General features: G+C 45.4%; 1 long non-coding RNA gene across 2 annotated transcripts; it reads right to left on the reverse strand.

Moving 5' to 3' along the window:
• Positions 1-1082: 1082 nt before the first annotated feature.
• Positions 1083-21520, reverse strand: LOC137304718 (uncharacterized). Of its 2 annotated transcripts, none has more exons than XR_010958627.1 (3): positions 21076-21520; positions 17222-17306; positions 1083-1920 (listed from the first exon to the last, which is right to left on the reverse strand). It is a non-coding gene; the product is annotated as an uncharacterized lncRNA (long non-coding RNA). The 2 variants fall into 2 exon arrangements; XR_010958626.1 differs by having other exon boundaries at positions 1087-1917.
• Between the last annotated feature and the right edge of the window lie 6458 nt (positions 21521-27978).

Consider the following 27978-nt stretch of genomic DNA (forward strand, 5'->3'; position numbering starts at 1 on the left):
CACAAACTCTGCACCGAGATCGGGATTGCGGTCTGCACTGGGATTGGGCTCTGCACCGAGATCGGGCTCTGCACCAGAATCAGGCTCCGCACCGAGATCGGGCTCTGCACCAAGATCGGGCTCTGATTCATTCGCCATCCAATTTCTCGGCCGTGTGCTCCGACCAGCTCTCCTTCCGTGCTTCTCAAATTGCCGTAAGTTTTTGCTCTTTCACTATAAATAATGTGAGATCAGAGAGTTACATTAAAAAGTAGGGACAGAGTGCCTTTAAAATGGGGACTGGATTATGTCTGACGTTCTGGTCAAACTATACCCTCCCTCCCAACACCTCACCCCTTCACCTGAAGACAACACTTGGGTCTAAAAATTGGATTGGGCAGCGCCTGTTTTTTTTGGATGAGAAATGGGCACTGACGGACCCAATATGATGTGCACGCAGCTCATTCTGCACCAGGAAAGCGCCACATGCCAACTTGGTTAATGCCCCCAGAGTCATCCCAGGCCCATGCACCTCTCCGTTTTTTCCATTATAAATTCCATGTCCATATTTATTATGGGAGCTGCCTATATAAACGTAACATACTCCCGTGAGTGTGCTTCCATTTTTAAAATTCATGCTCGGCATGTGGGCATCGTTGGCAAGGCTGGCATTTATTGTCCATCCCTCGTTGCCCTGAGTTTTGATACAACTGAGTTTCTTGCGAGGTCACTTCAGAAGACAGTTAAGAGTCAACCAAGATGGTGTGGGACTGGAGTTACCTGTAGGCCAGACCGGGTAAGGATGGCAGGTTTCCTTCCCTAACGGGCATTAGTGAACCAGTTTCCAGAGCAGGGGGGGGGGGTAGATTTTCACCTTTACCGCATGGCCTGCTGAGCGGAAAATCGAGCTGGCAATGTTACGGGCACGTATTCCTTCTCAAGGGCAATTAGGGATGGGCAATAAATGCCGGCCTCGCCAGCGACGCCCACATCCCATGAACGAATTTTTTAAAAAACCCTCCCTGCCCGATGAGAATCTACCCAGCGACTCTGGGCAGGCAGCTGCTTCAAGTTGTGATGTTGCAGAGTCGAATCATAGAATGATACAGCACAGAAGGAGGCCATTTGGTCCATCGAGCCTGTGCCAGGTTAATTGTTACCATTATTAATCTATGATGTGGAGATGCCGGTGATGGACTGAGGTGGACAAATGTAAGGAATCTTACAACACCACGTTATAGTCCAACAGTTTTATTTGAAAATCACAAGCTTTCGGAGATTATCTCCTTCGTCAGGTGAGTGAGTGAATGAGAGGTTCTCAAATCGCATATCTTATATTAGGCTGGGAATCAAAGGTGTCGTTGGTGTTCAGACAGGTTAGCCACGGAAAACAGTATGTTCCAGTATACTGAATACACAAGGGTCAAATTACACAGACAGAGAGAAAGAGCCCCGAGAGGCAGAGAGAGAGAGAGAGAGAGAGAATGTCCAGTTTTATTAAAAACAGATAACTTTTTTTCCCCGCGTGACATGAACCCAAGATCCCGGTTGAGGCCGTCCTCATGGGTGCGGAACTTGGCTATCAATTTCTGCTCGACGATTTTGCGTTGTCGTGTGTCTCGAAGGCCGCCTTGGAGAACGCTTACCCGAAGATCGGTGGCTGAATATCCGTGACTGCTAAAGTGTTCCCCGACTGGGAGGGAACCCTCCTGTCTGGCGATTGTTGCGCGGTGTCCGTTCATCCGTTGTCGCGGTGTCTGCATGGTCTCGCCAATGTACCATGTGATTTTCAAATAAAACTGTTGGACTATAACCTGGTGTTGTAAGGTTCCTTACATTATTAATCTAGGTTGCTTCAGTTTTAGCTTGATGTTCTTTTGCAATGCTGGGCACAGTAACTCTTGGATGTCAATATTCAGTGTTTAAAGGAAAAATAACCTGCTGGAAAAAATGAAAAGGATGGAGTTGATCCCAATTTTTTTTTAACTGACTTTAAAAACAGGCCCTGATGATGAAGTTCCTGACATACAGTGGACATGTTGCTATAAACAATAAAATATTAACTTCATGTAATTTTGAATCAATTGCAGTTCAATAACTGCAGATTTAGGACTATAAAATCAATAGTGTCTCATTAGAATTTTTGCTACTTATTTACTTGGGGTCTTCGCCTATTCTAATTACACACCAAGCTGCACCTGCTCCGTGGCTCGCCTTATCGTTGCTTTGTCTGCGGCTGAGCTCGTTGTTGAGCGAGCGAGACCATTAGTTGCTCTTAGTGAGGCTTTCGTAAGGCTGTAACCAGAAGGAAAGCAAACAGATTGTGTATCTGAATTCCGTTATGGAGGTCGTTGCTGCGAAGAGAGCATATTCACATCTTGCAGCTCTGAAACTTGTTGAAGGGGACTTCAAAGACGTTTGAAACCAGCCTGAAATCATTTAACAGGGTGTCGAGAATGCAAACACTCCTTTTAATATATCTTGAAACCTATCAGGCGCCTCTCGGGAAGGTACCTAAAACCTATTAATAGCAACATAATAAATCCGAACTTTATTAATAAAATTCAAATGTATAAAAATGATTGAATTTTGTGCTTTCAAAGTCACACTGGCACAGATGTTTTATATTGTTATGACCTTGTTAACTGCACTTCAAACGAAATGAGACCCTTTGCTGAAGCTTTCTTGATTTAAATCAACTGCAATATTTTAGAGTTTATTCATATTTAACCAATCACAGAGCTCGTGTATAGGCGCCCATGCTGGTGCCTGTGCGGAAGCAATGAGGTGGACCCCAAGGCTAACATCCCTACACTGCAGGGAAACACAATGGGAACGGACCAAACAACCTCCACCTTCAGGAAACTCAAATGCAGCTAGCAAGCCACAGGACTGCCACTTCTATAGCAACCTGTAATGGAGGACGCAAGAAGGCCACAGGATGTCAAGCTAACCTTCAACATGGTTAAACAAAGAATTATATTATCTAAATGTCAAACATAGGAACTGGAGTGGGCCATTCAGGCCCTGGAGCCTGTTCCGCCATTCAATGAGATCATGGCTGAACTGTACCCTAACTCCATTTACCCGCCTTGACTCCATATCCCATAATACCCGTGGCTAGCAAAAATCTATCGCTCTCAGATTTAAAATGATTCATTGAGCTAGCGTCTACTGCTTTTTGTGGGAGAGAGTTCCACACTTCTATCACCCTTTGTGTGAAGATGTGTTTCCTAACTTCTCTCCTGAATGGCCTGGCTCTGATTTTAAGGTTCTGTTCCCTTGTCCTAGACTCCCCCACCAGCAGAAAAAGTTTCTCTCTATCTACCCCATCAATTCCTTTCAAAATTCTAAAAACCTCAATCAAATCACCCCTTAACCTTCTATATTCCAGGGGCTACAAGTCTAGTTTATGTCATTTCTCCTCACAGGTTCATGAGGCCCAAGCTGGGTCAAACACTGATCACCTCCTATATGTCCAAGAACACAAGGATGCCCATAATAATCAGCAAGCATCTCCTCTTCACGTTGGAGACAACCTTCCCAGGAAAGGTTGAGCACTTCATTCTAATAAACGGACGGATAGCAGGAGAGCGGGTCACAATGCCCACTGTCGATGCCTCCGGTGTGACCTCTCCCACTGTCGCATTCAGTCGCCCATGCTGGGAATCCTAATTCCTAGTTATTGTAGCTAGAGATCTAAACTACCCCTATTGTCCAAGGTCAGATGGAACCCCAACTTAGCAGCTCACCTGCACCAAGCGACCAGAGCCATCTGGGAGTAGAAGAAAGACTTTGCATTTGTATAGCGCCTTATCAAACAGGCCTCTGTGCTGGCAACCAATTAATTGCTTTTGAAGTGCGTCCTAATCACACTGGAACGGTTGCTTTATATCTTTATGACCTTGTTTATTTTAATTGTACTTAAGCAAACACAGGCTCCAAATTACGCACAGCAAGATCCCATAAATAGCAAATGATGTAGCGCCTAGGGTCCTTTTACATCTACCTGAACCACCAGATGGAACTTCAGACAATGCAACACTCTCTCAGTACTGCGCTGAACCGGCAATCTAGACTGCACCCTTCAATCCTGGAGTGCGGCTTGAGCCCACAGCCTTCTGACTAAGAGGTAAGGACGATATTAACAGAGCTACATTGATTACTCAATTAATGGGGGTGTAGTGGATATACGAGAAGCCTATATCCCACAGAGAAGGAATTCACCCTCCATTCAAACCCACACAAGGTACATTCCAGAAGAAACTATTTTTCCCTAAAGCAATCGCACTTGACTTAGGCAACATAATGAACTCACATTATATCCCAGTTCCCATATAACTCACCCTTGATAACCAGCCACCCCACTCTTGACATTGATGCCTCATCTCTGTCCTTCTTGACAACTTAGTGTTCCTGTTGCTACCTGATGCACAGCTGAGAACTAAGGGGCCAAGCACTGCCCTAGGATTACTGTGGGAGTCCTCAAAAGCCACACCATTTCTACCTGTGCGGAGACGCAGGGCTCTATAAACCCGGAGAGATCAAGTTGAAGGGTAAAAGAGATAGAAACACAACCAAAGAGGCACTGGCTCCAAAGTGCAGTGGAAATCTGGAACCGTCATCCCCAAAAGGCTGTTGAGGCTAGGGGCCAATTGAAAATTTCAAAACGGAGATTGATAGATTTTTGTGAGGTAAGGTAATTAAGGGATATGGAACCAAGGCGGGTAAATGGAAAGATGCAGATCAACCATGATCTAATTGAATGGCGGAACAGGCTCGAGGGGCTGAATGGACTACTCCTGTTCCTATCTGCAAGGGAGATACATTAGGGAATTTGGCCAGATGAAGGGTACAAGCCCAACTACAACAACTACAGAGGGTCCCTCATACACCTGCAAATATCCTAAGTCTTTGCATAATCAGAGATTGGCTCCAGGTATAATGGTAAATGAAAATTTGCACCTTTGTATGAAACAAACCTCTTTCCCCACCTGACGGTCCACCTCCAACCCATAATAGGAACAGTCCGCCATTTACTTGGAGTAAAGGCAAACGCATTAAACAGGAATGTTTCATCTGACTATTTCAGATGCTCAACAATTCCAGGACCTTGACAGACACACCTCTAGCTATCCCAGGGCAGGAAGGCAGGAGACATCGATTCTACCTTAAAAACGCCTTCGACTCCCAAACAAGAAAAAGGACTCAACCTTTCAAACCTCAGACAGAATGTGGGAGATCATGTCCTGGGGATGTCAGCCAGAGCATTCCTTGCATTGTACTGTGGGATCCTGGCATACAAGCTCATAATGCACGATTGTCCTCCTGAACTATTGACTCTCTCAACTATTTTGGCGGAGGTGTCAGCTCATTTATTTTGAATGGGTTAATTGCAGGGGGTGGAGGTCAAGTGAATGGATTAAGCCTCCAAACATAAAACAAGCTAATAAATGTCAAGCGAGAAGTGGAGAAAATAGAGACGAGAGATTTGTATCTTTTACTTTGGGTACTGATAAAGAGAAAACTGCAGCAAGCTACAGAGATGTAAGACTTAGATGTTCTCTGATATAGTGAGTGAAATAACAAAAATAACGCAGTGTAAACATGAAGGAGGGGCGATAAAGATTGTAACCATAATAGCGGTGTTCAAAATCATGAAGGGTTTTGACAGAGTAAATAAGGAGAAACTGTTTCCAGTGGCAGGAGGGTCGGTGACCAGAGGGGACAGATTTAAGGTAATTGGCAAAAGAGCCAGAGGGGAGATGAGGAGAATTTTTTTAACGCAGCGAATTGTTATGATCTGGAATGCGCTGCCTGAAAGGGCGGTGGAAGCAGATTCAATAGTAACGTTCAAAAGGGAAAGTGGAAAACATTTGCAGGGCTATGAGGAAAGAGCAAAAGAGTGTGTCATTTCTGTGACTTAATCTCCTTCTGTTTCCACTGATATTGTATCCACCTTATCACCAAACATGAGTCTTCCAGCTGCTGATAAGGCTATTGAGAGAAAGAAGGAACTTTTATACAGTGTCTTTCAGCACCTGCGAACATTTGAAAATGACGTGCAGTAGAAGACCAGCTTGTCCATCGAGCCTGTCCAACACTGTCCCGTCGTTACTTCCACATAGCATCAGGCCCATCTGCTACCCTGACCACTTGTCACTGAACCTCCTGAGAAAGTCAAAAAAAAAACCAGAGCAAAAACCTTGTCCGAATTTAGGAGAACTCTTTTTGATATTGCTGTCCAAAACCTGAATGCAATCGCACGAGGTCCAAGAGTCCAAGACGACACGTCCCCCAATATCCAGCCATGTCGGCCACAATCAGGAACTTGCTGCAATTTCTTTTGTACATTTGCAGTAAACCTGCACTCACTACATGGAGCCAGCAACTTACCCCAGAGAAAAGAAAGAGAGACTTTCATTTATATAGCGCCTTCCATGACCTCAGGACGTCCCAAAGCGCTTTACAGCCGATGAAGTATTTTTGACGTGTACTCACTGTTGTAATGTAGGAAAGGCAACAGCCAATTTGTACACAGCAAGATCCCACAAACAGCAATGTGATAAATGACCAGATAATCTGGGTTTTTTTTTTGTGTTGTTGCTTGGGAGATCAATATTGGCCAGGGCAGTAAAAATACCGTCTGATCTTATAACATTGAACGTCTTGAAACATTTGCCTGAGGAAGGAGAAAATCTCCGAAAGCTTGTGAATTTAAAATAAAATTGCTGGACTATAACTTGGTGTTGTAAAATTGTTTACAATTGTCTGATTTAAAGGTGAGCAACTTCATTTAAATTGGCAGGATTTTCTTGCAAATGAAGTAAAAAAAATACATTATAAAATTAAACAGAACCCACAATTTTTAATATAAAATTCAAAATTTTACTGAACACCCTTTGAAACGTCCGATTGCAAGTGCGGTGTAGATGTATTTTGCCCTGCAGAATTATTGAATTATTTTCTTTGCAATGTTACAGCTTGTATGTATACGGTATAAATTTCTTCACCATTTACGAAGAAGATAGAAACATTAAAGAGCAGGGATGTTATATAAGTGAGCTGTGAGGTGGAACGAGCACGGACAGAGATACAATGGTCCCTTTCCTTGTTAAAATTTCTATGATTCTGTAATACGCACAAGATACATGTGATCAACCCACTGACGCATGTTTTCAGTTTGCTCCTGTTGCAAGAGGTGAGCAAAAGTCAAAATTCTAAGCACATCTCCGCCGCTGCCATGGCAACCAGGAAAGCTCACCAGCAACCAACAGAAACACAAAGGTCCATGCCTATTATCAGAAATTGCAGGACTCGCTGGGAATGTTAGGAACTGCAACACAGTTTAGGTTCTCCTGGCTCTGTAAAGTGCTTGGGGGTCTTTTTGACTTTGGAGGACAGTGTAAAGCGGGTGATATCGGCACGGCCACCTGTTAAATGCCTCTCCCGATTTTCGTCTCCAGTGAAGTCAACGGAAATGAAAATCGGGACAGATGTATAATGGGAGGCTAATGCGGTATCACCCACTTTACACGATCGCATTAATCAAAATTATCGCCCCCCCCCCCCCACTTTTAGTTTAACGCATATTTTATCACAGGATTGGGACCTCTTGTTCTTTTCAATTCTTTCACGGGATGTGGGCATCGCTGGCGAGGCCGGCATTTATTGCCCATCCCTAATTGCCCTTGAGAAGGTGGTGGTGAGCCGCCTTCTTGAACCGCTGCAGTCCGTGTGGTGAAGGTTCTCCCACAGTGCTGTTAGGAAGGGAATTCCAGGATTTTGACCCAGCGACAATGAAGGAACGGTGATATATTTCCAAGTCGGGATGGTGTGTGACTTGGAGGGGAACGTGCAGGTGGTGTTGTTCCCATGTGCCTGTTGCTTTTGTCCTTCTAGGTGGTAGAGGTCGCGGGTTTGGGAGGTGCTGTCGAAGAAGCCTTGGCGAGTTGCTGCAGTGCATCCTGTGGATGGTGCTCACTGCAGCCACTGTGCGCCGGTGGTGAAGGGAGTGAATGTTTAGGGTGGTGGATGGGGTGTCAATCAAGCGGGATGCTTTGTCCTGGATGGTGTCAAGCTTCTTGAGTGTTGTTGGAGCTGCACTCATCCAGGCAAGTGGAGAGTATTCCATCACACTCCTGACTTGTGCCTTGTGTTTGTTAGAAAGGCTTTGGGGAGTCAGGAGGTGAGTCACTCGCCGCAAAATACCCAGCCTCTGACCTGCTCTTTTAGCCACAGTATTTATGTGGCTGGTCCAGTTAAGTTTCTGGTCAATGGTGATCCCCAGGATGTTGATGATGGGGGATTTGGCGATGGTAATACCGTTGAGTGTCAAGGGGAGGTGGTTAGACTCTCTCTTGTTGGAGATGGTCATTGCCTGGCACTTGTCTGGCGCGAATGTTACTTGCCACTTATGAGCCCAAGCCTGGATGTTGTCCAGGTCTTGCTGCATGCGGGCTCGGACTGCTTCATTATCTGAGGGGTTGTGAATGGAACTGACACTGTAACACTGAACTGAACACTCTTATTTGGTCACTCTTGCCTCTTTGTCAGAAGGTTGTGAGGACAAGTTCTACTCCAGCACATAACCTAGGCTGACATCTTACTGCAGTACTGAGAGAGTGCTGCACTGTCTGAGGTGCCGTCTTTCAGATGAACCATTAAACCGAGGCCCTGTCTGCCTGTCCCTGGATCTCTTGGTGTCCTGGCCAATGTTCCTCCGTCAGAAACACCACCGAGAACAAATTAACTGGACACTTATCCAACTGGGGTCTGCAGGACCTTGCTGCATGCAAATTGGCAGCCGCACTTGCACACATAACAACAGTGACTGCATTTCAAAGGTGATTCTTCTATGTGAATGGTGTTGTGGTATTCTGAGAGAAGTGAAATGGCTAGATCTAAGTTGCAAGAACTTTTTTATTCATTTAGTTGCAGGAAGAGATCGTTGCAGCAAACAATGAAGTGCATTCATTTCAAAAGCCCAACCAGTATTGCAGCGCAGTGTGGTTTAACAAGTAACTCGACAGGTACAAGTGCACTAGATTCACATTATGGTCAGCCTGCTTTCTCACTGTAGTCTTCGTTCCAGAAAAATCTATACAACCTCCAGCTCATTACTCCTGCCAGCTCCCTGTGTGATGTATGATTAACTCGCACTCTCACAGAAAGGTAGGCAAATGACTGAACTATAGCAAGCCCTGGAATAAGTGAACTGTACACAATTTCCTGATTTAGAGTGTCTTGCAATGGATCTTGCAAAATGTATTGTTACACACCCAGATCAGGGCTGATTGATGACGTCTAACTGATTAGAACGTAACAAAAGCTTTCGACATGCTGTAGCTGCTTTGATAGCATCGGGACATTGCCCAACGTCCTCTGAATAATGAAAGAGCTGTCAGGGTGTGTATTTATTGACTGGGAAACCGACTTAAAAATTCCGCAAAGAAAACCCTCTCCAACTTCCCCTCTCCTCTCCCTCGCACTCCTCTCCTGGCCCCTATACGATCCCACAGTCGCTGGGCCCCATCCGGTCCCTCATCCAAGAGTCCATGTGTAAGCCTTGACAATGAGGCCCAGATTTTAACCCAGCCCTCCCGGACGGAGTGGGGCGGGCGGGCAGTTGAAATCGGGTTTGGGAACTTCCTTCACCGTTCCTGAACCGTTCACGATGCACGCCATTTTAACTGGTGATTTTCTAGCTGGGGACGGTTGCCCCAGACAAGCCGGGGCCTAACTACAGTGGTCAAATGGTGGTCTCATTACGCCACTCACGCGATTTTAACTCCGGGTCAACTAAAACCCGCGAAAGTTGGCGGTAAGCAGGATCATGGCTAACAGAGGCCCAGACGAGTCTTTTTATTTGATTCTTTAAAGGTTCCCTGTGGGAATATTCCTCCTGGCCCCACAAGGAGACCTAGGGCCTCCTCTGCCCTGGGCTTCTCTCCCACCCCCACCTCCCCAATCCTGATCATTCTCAGCCCCCCCGCCCCCCCCCCCATTGTTCACTTACCTTGCACGATTTCCTGCTACTGATTACTAACACCTACCTCATCCCCGCTGTCTTTGGGCGGGAGCCCGTGAGGGAACATTAAAATGAGGCCGGAGAGTTAAAATTTCCTGGGGTGGGGTGGGGGTCGGATGGATCGCAGTCTTATTCCCCCCCTGAATCCCGGCCCAGGGGTTAAGGGTCAGCAAGTGATCCGACCGTGGAAATTCCAGCCAAGCTCCAATCCCGTCCTTGACGACATCCCCCCACCCATCACTTCCGCCCGGGGTGTTGTGTTGGGTGAGTTCGGATGGGCTGAATGGTTTTTTCTTCTCTGCACCTATCCTTGGGTCTTGTACAATAGAGAAGACCAAATTCTCCCCTCAAAGAGTAAAGGAGATAAAATTTACCAAGGCAGTGGCGTCTGCTGGAAAATGACACATAAGCACAGCCTTTAGTAATTGCACTGACTTGACACCTTCAGCTAAAGAAATGGAGCCAGCTACTGTAGTAAGGGTGGTTCCACCTGAGATGGAGGCATGAACTGTGATCACGACGGCCCTGATGGCCACGGGCGGGCACTTGCTCTCTGTGGTACACTGCCACCTTTACAGGTCTGTTAACATCAACGGGAGGGGCTGGAGCAGCCTAGTCTCGGCCCTGCCTGTATTATGGTCCGTCAAGCATCGTGAGCCAGTTGGGTTTTTAATGTAAGAAGTTTTAGTCAACTAATAAACATGGGGGCAGATTTTGCTGAAAACATAACAGGGTGTGAACGACGGACGCCGTTATTAATGCATAAATCGGCCAGCAATTTGTGGCGAGGGAGAGCTAGCCCGTGAATTGCGAATCGCCACAAGTTGCTGGACGATTTGTGCTGCTCCGCCATTAGCTTTGCGAAAACGGCATCTCGCCCTCAACCTCCCTGTGATTTTTATGAAGTTGCTGCATTTGCACATTGACTGCCCATTAAACTCATCGCCGAAAGTTAAGTCTAGTAATTAATAGCGTAAGCACCCTTTTAACAACCTGATAATTGTTAATGATTACCGATCAACCTCTGTGGTCCAGAAAGTGAAACAGTTCTAAATGTAGAGTCTCATTCCTTCAGGTTGTGAATTGTTTTAGGAGATTTTAAAAAATGTCAAATTTTAAATTAAAAAAAAATTCTTACTTTTCCTTTCTGCCTCTTTTTTCTCTCTCTCTTAATCCAATCTTTCTTCCCCTCTCTTTATTTCTCTTTCTGTACCTGATTTGACTGTAATTCACCCTCCTTCTCACCCTCCCTCTCTTTATTTCTCATTCCTTTGATCTCATTGATTAAGGAGATAGTCTGTTGGTCCCGTCGTTCACTAAGGTCCCTGACGCCCTGTTCACCTCACCGCATTCGTTATCAGCTTCCAACAACTCTGAGCAAAACATTTTAAGATCTAATTATGCACGAACAAGTCTAACTAACAAGGCATGCCCCACTCCAGCAAAATCTGTCCAAGTGTGTATGTGGGATTGAGTTCCCAGTGAACAGTATCCACCCAAAAGAGAAATAAAAAGATAAATATTTATTTACTTCTATTTAAAGAAAGAATGACTTGCATTTACATAGCGCCTTTCACGACCTCAAGACGTCCCAAAGTGCTTTACAGCCAATACTTTTGAAGTGTAGTCACTGTTGTAATGTAGGAAATGCAGCAACCAATTTGGGCACAGCAAGATCCCACAAACAGCAATCTAATAACGACTAGATAATTCGTTTTAATGATGTTGGTTGAGGGATAAATATTAACCAGGACACCAGGGAGAACTGCCCTGCTCTTCTTCGAAATGGTGCCACGCGAACTTTTACGTCCACCGGAGAGGGCAGATGGGGCCTCGGTTTAACGTCTCATCTGAAAGTCTGTACCTCAGCCTGTGCTGTGCTCCCTCAGTACTGTATTGGAGCGTCAGCCAGGGAGGGGGAGGGAGTCAGTGACAAGAGAGCAGAGTTTTGGGCGTTTGAGATGAAGAGAAGGTTAGGGCCCAGAAGCAAAATTGAGAAAGGAGGCAAGACTCTGGAGTGGGACTTGAACCTGTGACCATCTGACTCGGAGGCAACCGGGCTACCCACTGAGTCCAACACCTTATACGATACACTCTAACAGCATTGATCTTGCCTCTTGAGGGGGTTGCTAGAGCCTGTGGGGTCATGAGTCGCAGGATGAATCATGATGGAGGAGGTTAATGAAACTGGGCGGGGAAATTCTTACATTAATGGTCATCAGAATCAGTGAACCAGATTGCAATCGACCGTGAGATACAAAATTGGAATTTACAAAGTAGTGGGCTCGATTATCTGAAAATGATTCTTTACTGTAAAGGACTCTTAGGGAAAAATAACTTTTTTAAAAAATACAGGAAGTCAAACCCCATCAAAGAAAGCATTACTCATAAGAATAAACATGACTCGATCTGATTTAACCTGTAGGGGATTGAGTTCCTGTAAAGGAGACATCCCAAGGGATGGCTGAAATGTGACGAGCAGTGATTGTGATCAGCTCAGAGGGGCAGGGAATTCGTTGCAGGGAACTTTTTCTGGCTGTTTAACTGATAACGGAGTAGATCTCGACTTTGTGCGATAGTGTAAAATGGGGGCTAGCGAGTCAGCAGCCCGTTCCACATCTCTCCCCGCTGACCTCGATGGAAATAAAAACAGGGAGAGATGTAAAAGAGGCTGCCGACCCACACCTGATTTACCCAAAGTCAAGATCTAGCCCAATATGTTTGCGGGATTTTCTGCCCCGAGGAGATTTCCGACGGAGATGGACTTTCCGCTCGCTTGAGGGTGCTGAAGTCAGCGGACATACTCCCAGGGTCAAGTCACTTCGGTTCATTGGGCTTCCTGCTCCTGCATTTAGGAGCTTGCCATGTGGGGACAAAGGGAAGGAGGGGAGGAAATATCTGCTGATTCAGGAATCAGACACCTGCAACATTTTAAATAGGGCCTTACTTCCTCCCAAACACTGAACATCCCGTGCCTCCAATGAAGGTTCCATAATAAGGCACGATTTAAGTTCCTGCTGCGATCATTTAGATGTTCTACCAGCTTTTGTAACCCATAGCAACGCCTGGGCCCTGAATCTCCTCTGTTAAATCAGCGCAATAATCAGCCCTGTGTTACCTTGACAGTGTCAGGAACACTGAGAGCTTAAATTAAGAAACAGAAATACATTTTCTTTTGTTTGTTAACTCTGATAGGAAAAACAAGCTATGAGTGAAAGCATTAATGTTTCTCGGTTTGTACACCCAGCAGCTTTTGTTCTAGTTAGAACGGAAAAAATATAGCCCCGGATGAAGAAATGATTCTCCAGACAGTTTTGTTTGGGTTTTGAAAAGCAGTTTGATTCCTGATTCTACAAACAATTTGATCTTGAAATGACTTGCAAAATAATGTTACAAACTCTCGCAGCTTCTGGAGCCTTCCGGCTACACAACCCATCATTTTCTCAAGGTACGTGAGGCAGAGTTTTGGAAAAGTTGGAGTTTATGGAGGGTGCAGAATGGCACCTTGGCAAGGAGGGCATTGGAGTCACCGAGTCCGGAGATGACAAGAGCATGGATGAGGGTTTCGGGCAGGGGGAGAGACAGGCAATGGTGGCAGAGCTGGAAGTAAGCGGTTTTGGCGATGGAGGGGATGTGGGGCGTAAGGATCAGATGTAAGTTGAAAAGGGCGCCAAGATCCTGAATGGACTGGTTCAACCTGAGTGAGTATCCAGGGAGGGGGATGTGTCGAAAACTTAAACTTATTATTACCTATTATATACAATGCATTAACTCCAAACTTGTATACAAGGGAAGAATGCCCTAAACAATGGTCAGGGCTACGTCTTCGCTGAGTTCAAGAAACAGCTCACGTTTATACAGTTCATTAGCAACGCCCACCTGTCCTAGAATATGGGCGTACACGTACATTCTTTATTGGTTCAGGTAGTTAGTCAATCAAAATAGGGAACCCACCCTCTGGTTCCTCATGACCATCTCGTGATGTTGGACACCGGCCTGGGAAAGTGGTTTTCCTTAAGAAACAGTCTTTTTTTATCAGTAAGCCTGTACCTAGTCTCAAGGTCATTCATTTCTGTTAGTTAGACAGTTATCAGCATGAGAGAACTTGAAATAATTAGACAATAGTGCTTCTGTATGTCTTTGGTGAGAAACTAAAATTATATTTAGCTGGTCAGTTAGTATGGTCAAATACCATCATGCATTTCTTCATTTATGGTTTAGGTGTATTAAAAAGTTAATAGGGTCAGGTATCTCTTTATGCATTTCCACAGATGGAGTCAGTGACAAGAGAGCAGAGTTTTGGGCGTTTGAGCTGAAGAAATGAAAAGAGTAGGTTCGGGCCCAAAGTTGGCCAAAAAGCAAAATGGAGTAAGGGGCTCAGGTGTGGAGTGGCAGCTAATATGTCCATGTGGATGGACACAGAGGGAACCTTATTACATAGACCAGTGGTAGAGGGTTGGCACGGTAAAGAAGGAACTTAAGGTAGGGACTGAGATGTGAGCATCCCAATATCTGAGGGCCTTTCTTGAGGAGGGAGGTCACGGGTAAAAGGCAGGTAAAATGAAGTCTGGTTTGGGAGGCAGCGGTTATACAATGGTTTAACTTGGAGGCAGTGATGACAATGGCCAGTCTGGGTGCCAGAGAAGGAGGGAAGTCCTGATCAGGAGCCAGAAGTGGAGTAGAGTTTGGACCAAGAGGCGGCTGAGTTTAATCAAGGGGACCAGCAGGAGAGCAGAGTTCGATCCAAGGAAACGGTTTAGGAGATGTGTTTGTGTGCATCTGTGTGTGTGTGTGTGTGTATTTAAGAAAGGTATGAGAGATAAACTAGGAAATCATAGGCCTATTAGTCATAGAATCATAGAATCGTTACAGCCATTCGGCCCATCGAGCCTGTGCCAGCTCTTTGTAAGAGCAATCAAGTTAGTCCCATTCCTCCAATGCTTCTTTACCGTCCATGTAATTAGTTTAACGTCAGTTGTGGGGAAGTTGCTAGAAATTGTTAGTAGAGGCAGAGTGACTGAGCATTTGGGAGAGCCAGCATGGATTTGTAAAGGGCAAGTCATGTGTAACGGATCTAGTTGAATTTTTTGAGGAGGCAATTAATGTGGTAGATAAAGGAATGTCTATGGATGTTATTTATATGGACTTCCAGAAGGCATTCAACAAGCTTCCACATAAGAGACTGTTAACAAGAAAGAGATCGCATGGAATTAGAGGCAACCTATTGGCTTGGATAGGGAATTGGTTAGGAGGTAGGAGATAGAGAGTAGGGATAATGGGTATGTACTCAAATTGGCAGGATGTGACTAGTGGTGTCCCCCGGGGATCTGTACTGGGGCCGCAGCTTTTCATTTTATTTATAAAAGAGTTGGATGAGGGAAGAAAGCCATATACCTAAGTTTGCTGCTGACACTAAATTAGGCGATACACTAAATAGTGCAGATAGGAGCAGAAAGTTGCGAAGGGACATTGATAGATTAAGTGAGTGGGCAAAACTGTGGCAGATGGAGTTCAATGTGGGAAAGTGTGAGGTCATCCATTTTGGACCTAAGAAAGATAGATCAGAGTATTTACTAAATGGTGAGAAGCTCGGAACTGTAGATGAAGAGAGAGATTTAGGGGTCCAAGTACAGAAATCACTAAAAGCTAGTGGACAGGTAGAAAAAATAATTAAAAAGGCTAATGGAATGTTGGCCTTTATCTCAAGAGGGCTGGAATATAAATGGGTGGAAGTTATGTTACAGCTGTACAAAGTTCTGGTTAGATCCCACCTGGAGTAACTGCATTCAGTTCTGGGCACTGGACCTCAGGAAGGATATATTGGCCTTGAAGGGGGTGCAGTGCAGATTCACCAGAATGATACCGGGGCTAAAAGGGTTAAATGATGAGGACAGGTTGCACAGACTTGGCTTGTGTTCCCTCGAATATAGAAGATTAAAAGGTGATCTAATTGAGGCGTTTAAGATGATTAAAGGATTTGATAGGGTCGATAGAGAGAAACTATTTCCTCTGGTGGGAGAGTCCAGAACAAGGGGGCATAACCTTAAAATTAGAGCTTGGCCGTTCAGGGGTGATGTCAGGAAGTACTTCTTTATACAAAGGGCAGTGGAAATCTGGAACTCTCTCCCCCAAAAAGCTGTTGAGGCTGGGGGTCAAATTTCAAAACTGAGATTGATAAATTTTTGTCGGGTGAGGGGATTAAGAGTTACGGAACCAGGGTGGGTAAATGGAGTTAGGATACAGATCAGCCATGATCAAAATGAATGGCGGAACAGGCTTGAGGGGCTGAATGGCCTCCTCCTTTTCCTATGTTCAAGTGTGCCTGCATGTGGGTGTCTTTGTATCGTGGGGGGGGGTTGTGAGTGTGTGTGGGGGTGTGTGTGTGTGTGTGTGTGTGTAGGTGTGGGGGTGTGTGTGTGGGTGTGTGTGTGGGTGTGTGTGTGGGTGAGTGTGGGGGTGTGTGTGTGGGGGGGGGGAGTGTGTGTGTGTGTGTGAGGGTGTGTGTGTGTGTGTGTGTGAGGGTGTGTGTGGGTGTGTGTGTGTGGGTGTGTGTGTGTGGGTGTGTGTGTGGGGGGGGTGTGTGTGGGGGTGTGTGTGTGGGGGGGTGTGTGTGGGGGTGTGTGTGTGGGGGTGTGTGTGGGTGTGTGTGTGTGTGGGGGTGTGGGGGTGTGTTTGGGTGTGTGTTTGGGTGTGTGTGTGTGTGTGTGTGTGGGTGTGTGTGTAGGGGTGTGTGTAGGGCTGTGTGTGGGTGTGTGTGTGGGGGTGTGGGGGTGTGTGTGGGGGTGTGTGTGGGGGTGTGTGTGTGGGGGGGTGTGGGTGTGTGTGTATGTGGGGGGGTGTGTGGGGGGGGGTGTGTGGGTGGGGGTGTGTGTGTGTGTGGGGGTGTGTGTGGGTGTGTGTGTGGGGCTGTGTGTGTGGGGGTTTGTGTGGGTGTGTGTGTGGGGCTGTGTGTGTGGGGGTTTGTGTGGGTGTGTGTGTGTGGGGGTGTGTGTGTGGGGGTTTGTGTGGGGGTTTGTGTGGGGGTTTGTGTGTCTCTGTGGGTGAAGGGGGTGAATCTGATTGGGGGTATCTCGGGAGGGCAGAAATGGAGTATTTTTCCCCTCGGGTGGGTCACGTGGAGGTTTATCTGAATGAGATTCAGATTGTGTTCCGTGCTTTAAACTCTGGTGAAGTGACTTTCCCTTTGTTTAATATAATATAAAGAAAACTCACCATTGGAGGATGTGTGAGCACTAACTCTGAGGCGAGACGGGTCAGTTCCTGTGATGCGGTTTGCCACACCAGGGAATGAGAAATCCTGAACAAGAAGTGAACGTTCAGAATGAGAAGTCAACATGTGGAGAAGTTACAGCCAATTCCCTACAGGCAGAGAACGCATGTCTGACATCGGCCATGCTGTACCTAAATTCACTAAACTTTAGTGAGACCAACTGCAAACTGAGCATAATGGGATGATACATTGATTGCTGGAGTTGACCATAGAAATAGTGATCAAAACAAATACTTAATTATTAATTTCATTTTGTCAGTATTGCCCAGATATTCCCCTGCATGGAGATCCAGAACCGAAATCACTTTTTCACGTTATGAGTTTGGATGTTGCTGGACTATAGCCTATTATAACACTAATCTGCTTCTAACCTCTCCAGGGGTTGGGTTTTCCTCTCAGTTATTGCCCATTTCGGGTCTTGAGGTGGCAAACAGCGTAAAATGATAACCACAGGTAGTCATATGGTGAGATCTAGTATTTAGTAATGAGGCTAACTTCGGTTTTGGATCTCCATGTAGGGGAATACCTGGGCAATACTGACTGCAATATTATTCGATTAGTAACATCAAAAGTTAGCTTTACTAAAATGCCAGAAGACTTAAATCAGGCCAATTGGTTAAAGAAAGGGCTTGCATTTATATAACGTCTTTCACAACCTCAAGATGTCCCAACGCACTTTACAGCCAATTAAGCATCTTTGAAGTGCGGGCACTGTTGTAATGTAGGAAACGCGGCAGCCAATTTGCGCACAGCAAGATCCCACAAACAGCAATGTGATAATGACCAGATCATCTGTTTTAGCAATGTTGGTTGAGGGATATATATTGGCCAGGACACCAGGCAGAACTCCCCTGCTCTTCTTTGAGATAGTGCCGTGGGATCTTTTACGTTCACCTGAGAGGGCAGACGGGTCATCGGTTTAACGTCTCATCTGGAAGACGGCACCTCTGACAGTGCAGCACTCCCTCAGTACTGCACTGGAGTGTCAGCCTGGATTATGTGCTCAAGTCTCTGGAGTGGGACTTGAACCCACAACCTTCTGACTTGGAGGTGAGAGTGTGACCAACTGACGCTCAGTTAACTCAATTCGGTGGGGATTCTTCCAATACTGAAGACAAATAGCAAATTTTTAAGGGTTTAATAAAGCCTAGAGAAACCATGTATGTCCCTAAAGTCTAAAGAAGGGCACATAGCAAGGTGGCTGACTGACCATGTACAAAGGCAAATTGGATTGAAACAAAAATGTTTTCATAGATTAAAACATTGTAATTCTCAGGAGGACAAAGATATTTATCGTACACAATTAAAGGAATCAAAAGCTTCTCGTAGAGTAGATAAAAGGTTACTGGAAACGAGGATAGTAGACAATTGCAGTAGTAATGGTAAAAAGCTATTTTAGTTACGTTAGAAGTTAGCGGTTTGTTAAAGGCTGTATCATTCAGCTGCTTCTGTTCTAAGTGTGAGTGAGGTCAAGTGAGTGTGTTCACACAGCGAAGATTTGAATCTACTGGTCTTGTAAGTGTTCTGAGATATTCTGGCCGCTAAAATACTGTTGCGACACTAAAGTAAGTTAGTTCGGAGTTTGTTTTCCCCGCTTTTGTTCAAAACCAGATCTCCCTGCATCTATGTCCTGGCCAAGAGAATGGGAAATGATTCACTCCCATGACTCTGTCTGTCGACACTCTTGTTGCGTTTTTCTTTCTTCCTTTTTTTCCCCTGTGGAGGTGGCGAACTTGGGAACTTGGCATGCTGGGTATTGTGGGCACCATCTTGTTGTCGTACCACTCAGTAGCCTGGAACATTGCTGCCCTGGTCATTTAACAATGTGTGTCTTATTGTGTGCATTCTTGCATCAATATTAGTTCTATAAAAGGTTTTACTGAACCTTACTTAAGGCTGAGTTAGATAGATTCCTGATTAACAAGGGAGTCAAAGGTTATAGTAGGTAGACGGGGAAAGTAGGGTTGAGGTCACAATCAGATCAGCCATGATCTTATCAAATGGCAGAGCAGGCTCGAGGGGCCGAACGGCCTACTCCTGCTCTTAATTCGTATGTTCGTGTGTAGGGCTTGATTGAATTTTGTTTCAGTTGACAATCTTAGTAAAGGGACAAAGCCTTGAATGTAAGTTCTACCAAGGTTAAGAAGATTAGGGGGGGGGGGGTACTTATCACCTTCACCACAAGGGGGATTAACTGGTGGAGAGATCACCCGCCCATTGTAGAAACCCCCGATTATTGTTTCCACCAAGATCGATGGTTCTATACCTGGTGGGCGATCGGAACAGCCAGTTTACCTCCCAAGTGGTGAGGGTGGAAATGAAGTGGTTTAGATGATGGTCACTTGAGTTTTAAAAACCCTGCAGAGTTTGGGGCTGGGTTTTTCTAAAATCTCCGCAAATGATAACATCTGCAAAGGTGCTCCATAAACAAACATTTATTTTTAAAAAATACTTAAGAGAGCTATTTTGGACATGGTAAAATGTCTGCGGGTGAGTAGCTACCTATAATGGTTCGTAAAAGTGTAGTGGGGATAATTTTTCCATTTTCATTGCTGGTGATGTTGTTGCGTTTCTCATCCTTTAACAACAGTCACTTGAGATTCTACTGTGTTTTTTGTCGTGTTTCCATCAGTTATTACAAATCTACAATTACACAGTCTATTTTTTAATTCAGTCATTTGTCTCAAATAGCAATAAGTCCCCATTTCTCTGTGATTTTCTCTGCTTAATTCAAATTATTGGATAATTTAATTTGTTCGGCACAAAAACTGCTTCGAATTATCGGTGATCAACGGATATAAAGAAGAAAAAAATGATGAGATCTTGGAAGTGGGACGTATCAGTGAGTGATTAATGGTTCTCAGACATTATGGTGCTTCCAAGAAGAGATTTGTCTTCTTAGAAACATAAGGTCACATGAGGCTTTTCTGCTCTCAGAAAACTCCAGTGCTGTCAGTGAGGTCCAATGGAATTAAATGTGGCACATTGATGCGTTGCTCCAGATTTAGATGTGAAGTGTAAAAGCAATTCTCACTGCCCCCTCTCTTTCAAAACCAGCATCACTTCCATTCTTTGACTCCTCTTTCCTCATTAACTATTGCCCATTTCTCCAACCTCCCTTTCCTCTCCAGTGTCCTTCAACATGCTATCATCTCCCAAATCCACGTACAGCTCATCCTGCGACTCCCTGCTTGAATCTTTCCAATCAGGTTTCCGCTCCTCCCAAGGCGTTGAAGTACTGAGCTGCGTTCTCTGTAACTGTGAGAACTTATTCTTTCTCACAGTGTCAGCCGTGACTCAGTGGGTAGCACTCTTATCTCTGAGTCAGAAGGTGCTAGTTCCAAATCTCACTCTCTCCCCAGTGTTATACTCTGTACGCTCCTTTGGTTTCTCTCTTTGCCTTCATCTTCCTCCTCCTTTTCTCTGCAACGTTTTTTCTTGGCCTACGCTCCCTTCTCATTTCATTCCTTCTCTCCTGTTATCTTTCTTTTGTCCCTTCTGTTTTTTTTTTGGCGTCTTTCTCTCTCATCCATATCCTTTCTTTCATCATTATATTTTCCAAACTATTTATCCTAAAGGGAAGTTCTGATGAACTTCTGTAGAACCTTGGTTAGACCACACTTGGAGTACTGTCTTCAGTTCAGATGTCCATATTACAAAAAGGATATCGAGGCACTGGAGAAAGTGCAAAGAAGATTTACAAAGATGATACCAGAACTGAGAGGTTATACCTATCAGGAAAGACTGAACAGGCAGGGGCTCTTTTATCTAGAAAAGAGAAGACTGAGAGGCTGACCTGATATTGTGTGAGTTTACTGAGAATTTTCAATTCCTTTTCTTTTTCGAGGCAGTTGCATTACCTCTTCCTCATTTCACAAATCCGGGTGTTAACTGATTTTTTTTTAAATCATTCACGGGATGTGGGCGTCGCTGGCGAGGCCGGCATTTATTGCCCATCCCTAATTGCCCTCGAGAAGGTGGTGGTGAGCCGCCTTCTTGAACCGCTGCAGTCCGTGTGGTGACGGTTCTCCCACAGTGCTGTTAGGAAGGGAGTTCCAGGATTTTGACCCAGCGACAATGAAGGAACGGCGATACATTTCCAAGTCGGGATGGTATGTGACTTGGAGGGGAACGTGCAGGTGGTGGTGTTCCCATGTACCTGCTGCTCTTGTCCTTCTAGGTGGTAGAGGTTTGGTTTGGGAGGTGCTGTCGAAGAAGCCTTGGCGAGTTGCTGCAGTGCATCCTGTGGATGGTACACACTGCAGCCACAGTGCGCCGCTGGTGAAGGGAGTGAATGTTTAGGGTGGTGGATGGGGTGCCAATCAAGCGGGCTGCTTTGTCCTGGTAATACTTCATTTGGATATTGTATTTAGCTAAAGAAAAAGTTTACATAGCAACAGAAACACCAGCAGACTTGAATCTGCCCTGTCAAAATAGAAAGCTAAAGAAATTTGACTAGAATTTCCTCAAAATGAGTTACACCATTACTGCCCCTTAAAATACAAAAATTGCCACCCCCAGTGGTTCCAGAGGGAGTTAAACGCGAATTTCCTGAGTCTGCTTATTTGTATTTCCATTGGTGGAGGAATTGGTGTAAAACATGTGTAAGCAGCTGGAAACATCTGTGCAACTTTTAAAAGCAGAGTTGTGAGAAAAGCATGTTTACAGGATTTCTGTTAAAGAATAAGAGCATCAGTAAAACTGTGTCCATGTAATCGTCAACCTTTAAACTAAAGATTGCTTAAATTTTGTTGTAACAGTGCGCCATGAGACACCATGGGATAAATGTTAACCCCCGAGAACGGGTGGGTTGGAGGTTAAATTAACAGCTTTTTGGAGGTTAGCCGCGACTCGGCTCCAACTCGCCCACTTCTGGGTTTAACCCACATAGGTTCGTCTGCCTTCAGCAGACACCAGGAAGTTCCGCCCCCACTTAAAGCCAGCAGGCCGATACTTAAAAGGGCAATGTACCTCATTGAGATACATGAGGTACTTAATATTTTGTGTATTGTACAATTAAAATGAATTTAACCTCACCTGTTTCCCATCGCTTCTGAATCACACCAGGTGAAAGCAGGTGGGAAGGGCTAGATCCATGAGGTGAGGGCCTTTATTACATTGCTTGTGGGCCCAGAGGAGCAGGAGTGTTCCATCCAGGCCCAACAAGCTCACCTGGCCAACAGGAATCCCGCGATCGGTCGACATCCCTGATGGTGGAGCCCCCCCTCCCCGATTTCCGTTGCTGGCTGGACTTCCCTGATGTCGTCGCTGGCTGACCCCCTCCCCCCGATCCCCGATCCTCGCTGACCCCCCCCCCCGATCCCCTATCCTCGCTGACTCCCCGATCCCCGATCCTCGCTGACTCCCCGATCCTCGCTGACCCTCCACCCCCACCCCCCTCCAATTTTTCCAAACCCGATGATCTCCCTCTCCCTCCAGCCCCTCCACTCTCATTTGCAGCTCCTTCCACTGCCGACAGGTAGCCTGCCTGTCAACCAATGCCGAGCTCAAAACCCAGAAGTCCCATTGACGAGCCTCACTAAGGTCCTCCCACTTACCTTTTGGGTTTCGCAATGGGAAATCTTCCCCCCACTCCCTTCCCAGCTCTCCGTTACAGTTTACCCCCATTTCTCCATTATTATCTAATGTTTATATCCTGATAGCTTGGGAAACTGTTAGTTGCCTGTTCCTGTATTGTTGTGGAATGTAAGGAGCCAGCAGATGATGTTTGGCTTGAGAAACAGAGAAATTGATTGACATGTGGGCACGGGCTTAATACAGCAGATTGATGCCTGATTGTAGGTATATCAGTGAGAGCGTAAAACATATATTATTCACGGAGCGAAGACTGGACATGCTCAAGTGATTTCAAGTGCACCTCAAACCTTGTCGGTATAAACGTTTGCCAGGTTGTATCCCAATATCTTATAATTGTATTTATAACTTGTACTATTGTATTTTAACAGCTTTTCTACTTATTGTAACTTCTTAATAAAATCTCTTATGTTTTGGAGCAAGACATATTCCTCGCCTTTTGATTAAAGACTGAACTGTAAACAAATTACTTACAACAGTCCAACCTTCACTCTTCAGCAGCAGACTAGAATGATCTTGGGATTTAGAAGGTGAGAGCGATGGTTGATCATCATCGCTTCCCGACATGTGTCCTAAATTTGCTCTTCACAACCCTGAACCTCTTCTCCTGCCCTGTCTATCGGAAAGTATTATTTTGGGTTTACTCTCTCTCTCAGGTAGCTCCTCCTATACCTACATGAGGTCCTCTCAGACGTCTTCCTGAAGAGCTGATCAAGTTGCTCCTGACAACAGGGATTATCCCCGTTGCTTTCCTTTGCATAAGAACATAAGAACATAAGAAATAGGAGCAGGAGTTGGCCATCAGTCCTCTCGAGCCTGCTCCACCATTCAACAAGATCATGGCTGATCTTCTACCTCAACACCAATTTCCTGCACCATCCCCACATCCCTTGATGCCTTTAATATCTAGAAATCTATCGATCTCTGTTTTGAATGTACTCAATGACTGAGCCTCCACAGCCCTCTGAGGTAGAGAATTCCAAAGATTCACCACTCTCTGAGTGAAAAAATGTCTCCTCATCTCAGTCCTAAATGGCTTACCCCTTATTCTGAGACTGTGACCCCTGTTCTAGAATTCCCAGCCAGGGGAAACATCCTCCCTGCATCTATCCTGTCGAGCCCTGTAAGAATTTCGTCTGTTTCAATGAGATCACCTCTCATTCTTCTAAACTCTAGAGAATACAGGCCTAGTCTACTCAATCTCTCCTCATACGACAATCCCGCCATCCCAGGAATCAGTCAACTTTTATTCCCCCATGGAATAGATGTATCAGCCATATATTCAGTACCCTGCACTTAAGCTTCATTTACCAGTGATCATCAAACCTTGGCCATTAATTAGAAAAGTCGTGGCTGCCTCCTCTGAGTCTATAACTTCTCTTAGTTTCATATCATTTACCAATTTAAGTACTTTGCACTGATGCGGCAGTTATGCCGATATATTTGCCAAGGATGGGCGGAGTCACAGCACAGACTCCTGAGAATCACGCTCAACCACCCCTTCACTCCCCTTATGATTATTCTCCGCTTCCTCCCCTCTAATTAACTACTAATCCATGTCTATATCTTATCCGTGTTCCCCATGGACTTTGCTTTGTAAAAGAACCTCTCGTATAGCACTTTACCAAAGGCCTTGTGGAGGTCTATTCCTTCAGAGCTCCTCCTGCTCATATATAGGGGCCGGATGGCCTACTCCTGCTCCTATTTCTTATGTTCTACACCATGGTTTACCGGGATGTCCGTGGCCGTCTCGCGGAGATACATGCGGAAGAACCTCTGTGGAAATTCACCCCCTTATGGCTTCCCGCCCACCTGGCCAACTTCAGATGTCACCGCCTCAAAAAAAAATTAGTTAGGCAAAATCTGTCCCGTCTAAAATCGTGCTGTTCATCGCCTTCCTTCATACAGAAATTCCTCCATTTGGTTTTTGATAATTGTTTCCATTGCACAACTGTATTGGGCGAGTCTTATTTGTTATTTTTGGACTTAATTACTAGATTAAACCAAGCTAAGCAATAATCACGAAAACCCAAGTGTTTACCAATTTCTCAGTTATTAATATATTCTGCGGATCACTAAATACTGAATCCAATATGACCAACTCTCCCCATCATGGAATCGTAGAGTCTTACAGCGCAGAAAGAGGCCATTCGGCCCGTCGTGCCTGTGCCGGTTCTTTGAAAGAGCTAGCCAATTAGCCCCACACCCCAGCTTTTCCCCATAACTCTGCGAATGAGTCCTCTTCAAGATGACAAAATCAACAAACATCACCTATTAAAAATTGATCATTTTTTGTATTTAGATTGCTTTCCCTAATTGCTCCAATTTTCCGTTAGCATTCCCTAGAGATGTTCTCACTCGACTAGACAGCTGCCTGTCGACCTTTGCATCTCGAGTAGGCGGCCGTTACCAATCAGCAATCATCTCACTCTCATCATGGTCAAGCTCTGTGTGGGATGAATCGTTCTTTGAGCCAATTTTGGGAACATTACTGAAGGGAACGGTCACAGAAATAAAACAGAGTACACATTAATCAAGGTCTGTGACCATGCCTGTATCCTTTCAGATCATACACAGGATACTGATGTCAGTGAACCCACAGAGAACTGTAGTTAACTCTCAAAGAGTGGGAGGGATGAAAGCTAACAGAGAAAACAGATTTTGCCTCAGTGTGACATAAAATATTAAAGAAGGATTTTTTTTTTGCCTCTCCCAGGAAATGGCATGGCTGTGGGAGGGGGAAGGGACATAGGAGAAGCATTATGTCACGATGCTCCGGCCATTATGGTTTTGATGGACCAGCTAGACTTTTCCTGCCTTTCGAATGTTCATCAGTTTCATAGGATGTGGTCCTATCTATTGGAATTGGCAATTGGGACATTGAAAAGCCCCGGGAAAGGAATGGGTAAGTCCCCCCTCCCCTCTCCATTTTAATGGATCCCCCCATGGGTGGGGACCGTATATGCCCTTCGGGACTACAGTCGGCCACCACTCCCTCAGTGTACCAGCTCCACTTTCGTGTTAAGTCCTAACTGAGGAGCAGGAGCAAGAGCTCCCAGCTTAGGGAATCTCTGCCTCCGCCCCTGCCCATCACTCGCCTTGTAAGCAGGAGACGGAAATCCCATGGCCCTACGGAACATTCCAGAGATGGCGGAGGCCCTGGTGGAATTTCTGACCCTCTGTTCCCTCTCAACGGTTCTTAATTTACAACCACTGGCAAGTTGTACCTTCCAGTCGTAATGACAGGCAAGCACCAGGAAATGACAGAAAGGAGCATTAGCCGCCTTTTGGATGAGACATCAAACCGAGGCCCCGTCTGCCCCTCTCAGGTGGACATAAAAGATCCCATGGCCACTATTTTGAAGAAGAGCAGGAATTCTACCCAGTGTCCTGGCCAATATTAATCCCTCAACTAACATCACTAACAATCAGATTGTCTGATCGTTACATTTTGTGGGATCTTGCTGTGCGTAAATTGGCTGCCGCGTTTCCTACATTACAACAGTGACTACACTTCAAAAAGTACTTCATTGGCTGTAAAGCGCTTTGGGACATCCTGAGGTTGTGAAAGGCACTATATAATTGCAAGTCTTTCTTATTATGATTGAGTCAGACCAGTAACTCCAACTACCTGATTAAACTGTCACAGAAAGCCAAGAATCACTGAGGTGGATTTTGTGGTGAGTGAAGACAACAGCCAAAGATCAGGGTTCTCACACAAGAAGGCAGCCTGGCAGGAGTCGGCTAGACTGTTCAATGCAATTGAAAGAAATGCAGGACATATCGGGGATAAAGAAAGACTAAGAAAGAGAGAGAGGTTATCACCAACTGCCAAACATAAAAAGGAACTGGAGGAAGACCCCAGGGGGTAAAAGAAGCTCAAGAAAGAGAAGTGGGCATTCCCAGATAGTCCAATGGGCATTTGTCTTCATCAGTCTGTGACCATCGATCACAAAACACTGGCTACAGGCCAGGTATCTGAACACCCCCCATTTTGCAAAGACTTGAAAAGACCCTCTTCCAGGATGAACACGAAAATGGACCCATAAGTAGATTTACTTAAAAAAAAACAATCTCTGATACACAAGGTTTCTGCTCTTTGAGGATGGGGGTCGTCAACAAATTGGAAAAGACAACTAGACGTGTAGGCGGGGAATTCATCATAATATGGGAATCATCGTAATATACGGAGCAGGAAGAGACTACTGCTGTCCATCTGGCCGGTGATCCCATTACAATGAAAAGCTAGATTGGAGAACAAAAGAATGTTAGTCATGTACTTCCGCCACACTGTGGTTTAACAGCAGCTAACCCCAAACAATACAATAAACGGTAACTTATTTATACACCTCACTATGACACATACACCGAAAGCCCAGCATCTAAATATAGGCAGCACCTTGGTGAAAATGTATGTGGAAACTATCAGTAAGGAGATACATTTCCATCGCCATGATGTCACAAGCCAATCCCACGATGATGTGCTTTGGTGTCACTTGTGCCCGGTGTTTGCAAAGAAACAAGGAATGTATACTAACCGCTGTTACACGAAGGTGAGGCCCCTTTTCGCCCAGCACACACACACACACACACACACACAACTGTGTTTAGTCAGTTTTGCTTCTGTTTTCACACCTGTGGCTCAACTGGCTGCAAGACCGCACACGTACCAGTGGGACAGAGCTGTGAGTATGTGCACAATCCAGGACGCAGCCGTCAAGTTTTAGATAGGCTGTTCTTTAAATATTTCAAAACCAACTCTGCTTTGCTCTGATCACTGTTCAAAGCCAGTCTGACACCACATCCGGAGTGATACTGCAGCGATGCCAAGCCCAGCATCTCTGAAGGAGTCTTACACTGTTGTGCAAACCTAACTCTGCACCGTCAGTTTATCACTCCTGCCCCTCCAACCTTTCACTGACCTTCCCTTTTGTTCTTTCCTTCACCCCCTCTCCCCCTCCGCCTTCTCCCTGGCTCTGTATTTGCTTAAAGTTCATCTCTACCATCTTCCAGTTCTGACGAAAGGTCATCGACCTGAAATGTTAACTCGGTTTCTCTCTCCACAGATGCTGCCTGACCTGCTGAGTGTTTTCTGGTTTTATTT

This window comes from Heptranchias perlo, chromosome 38 (genome assembly GCF_035084215.1).
Source record: "Heptranchias perlo isolate sHepPer1 chromosome 38, sHepPer1.hap1, whole genome shotgun sequence".
NCBI lineage: Eukaryota > Metazoa > Chordata > Chondrichthyes > Hexanchiformes > Hexanchidae > Heptranchias > Heptranchias perlo.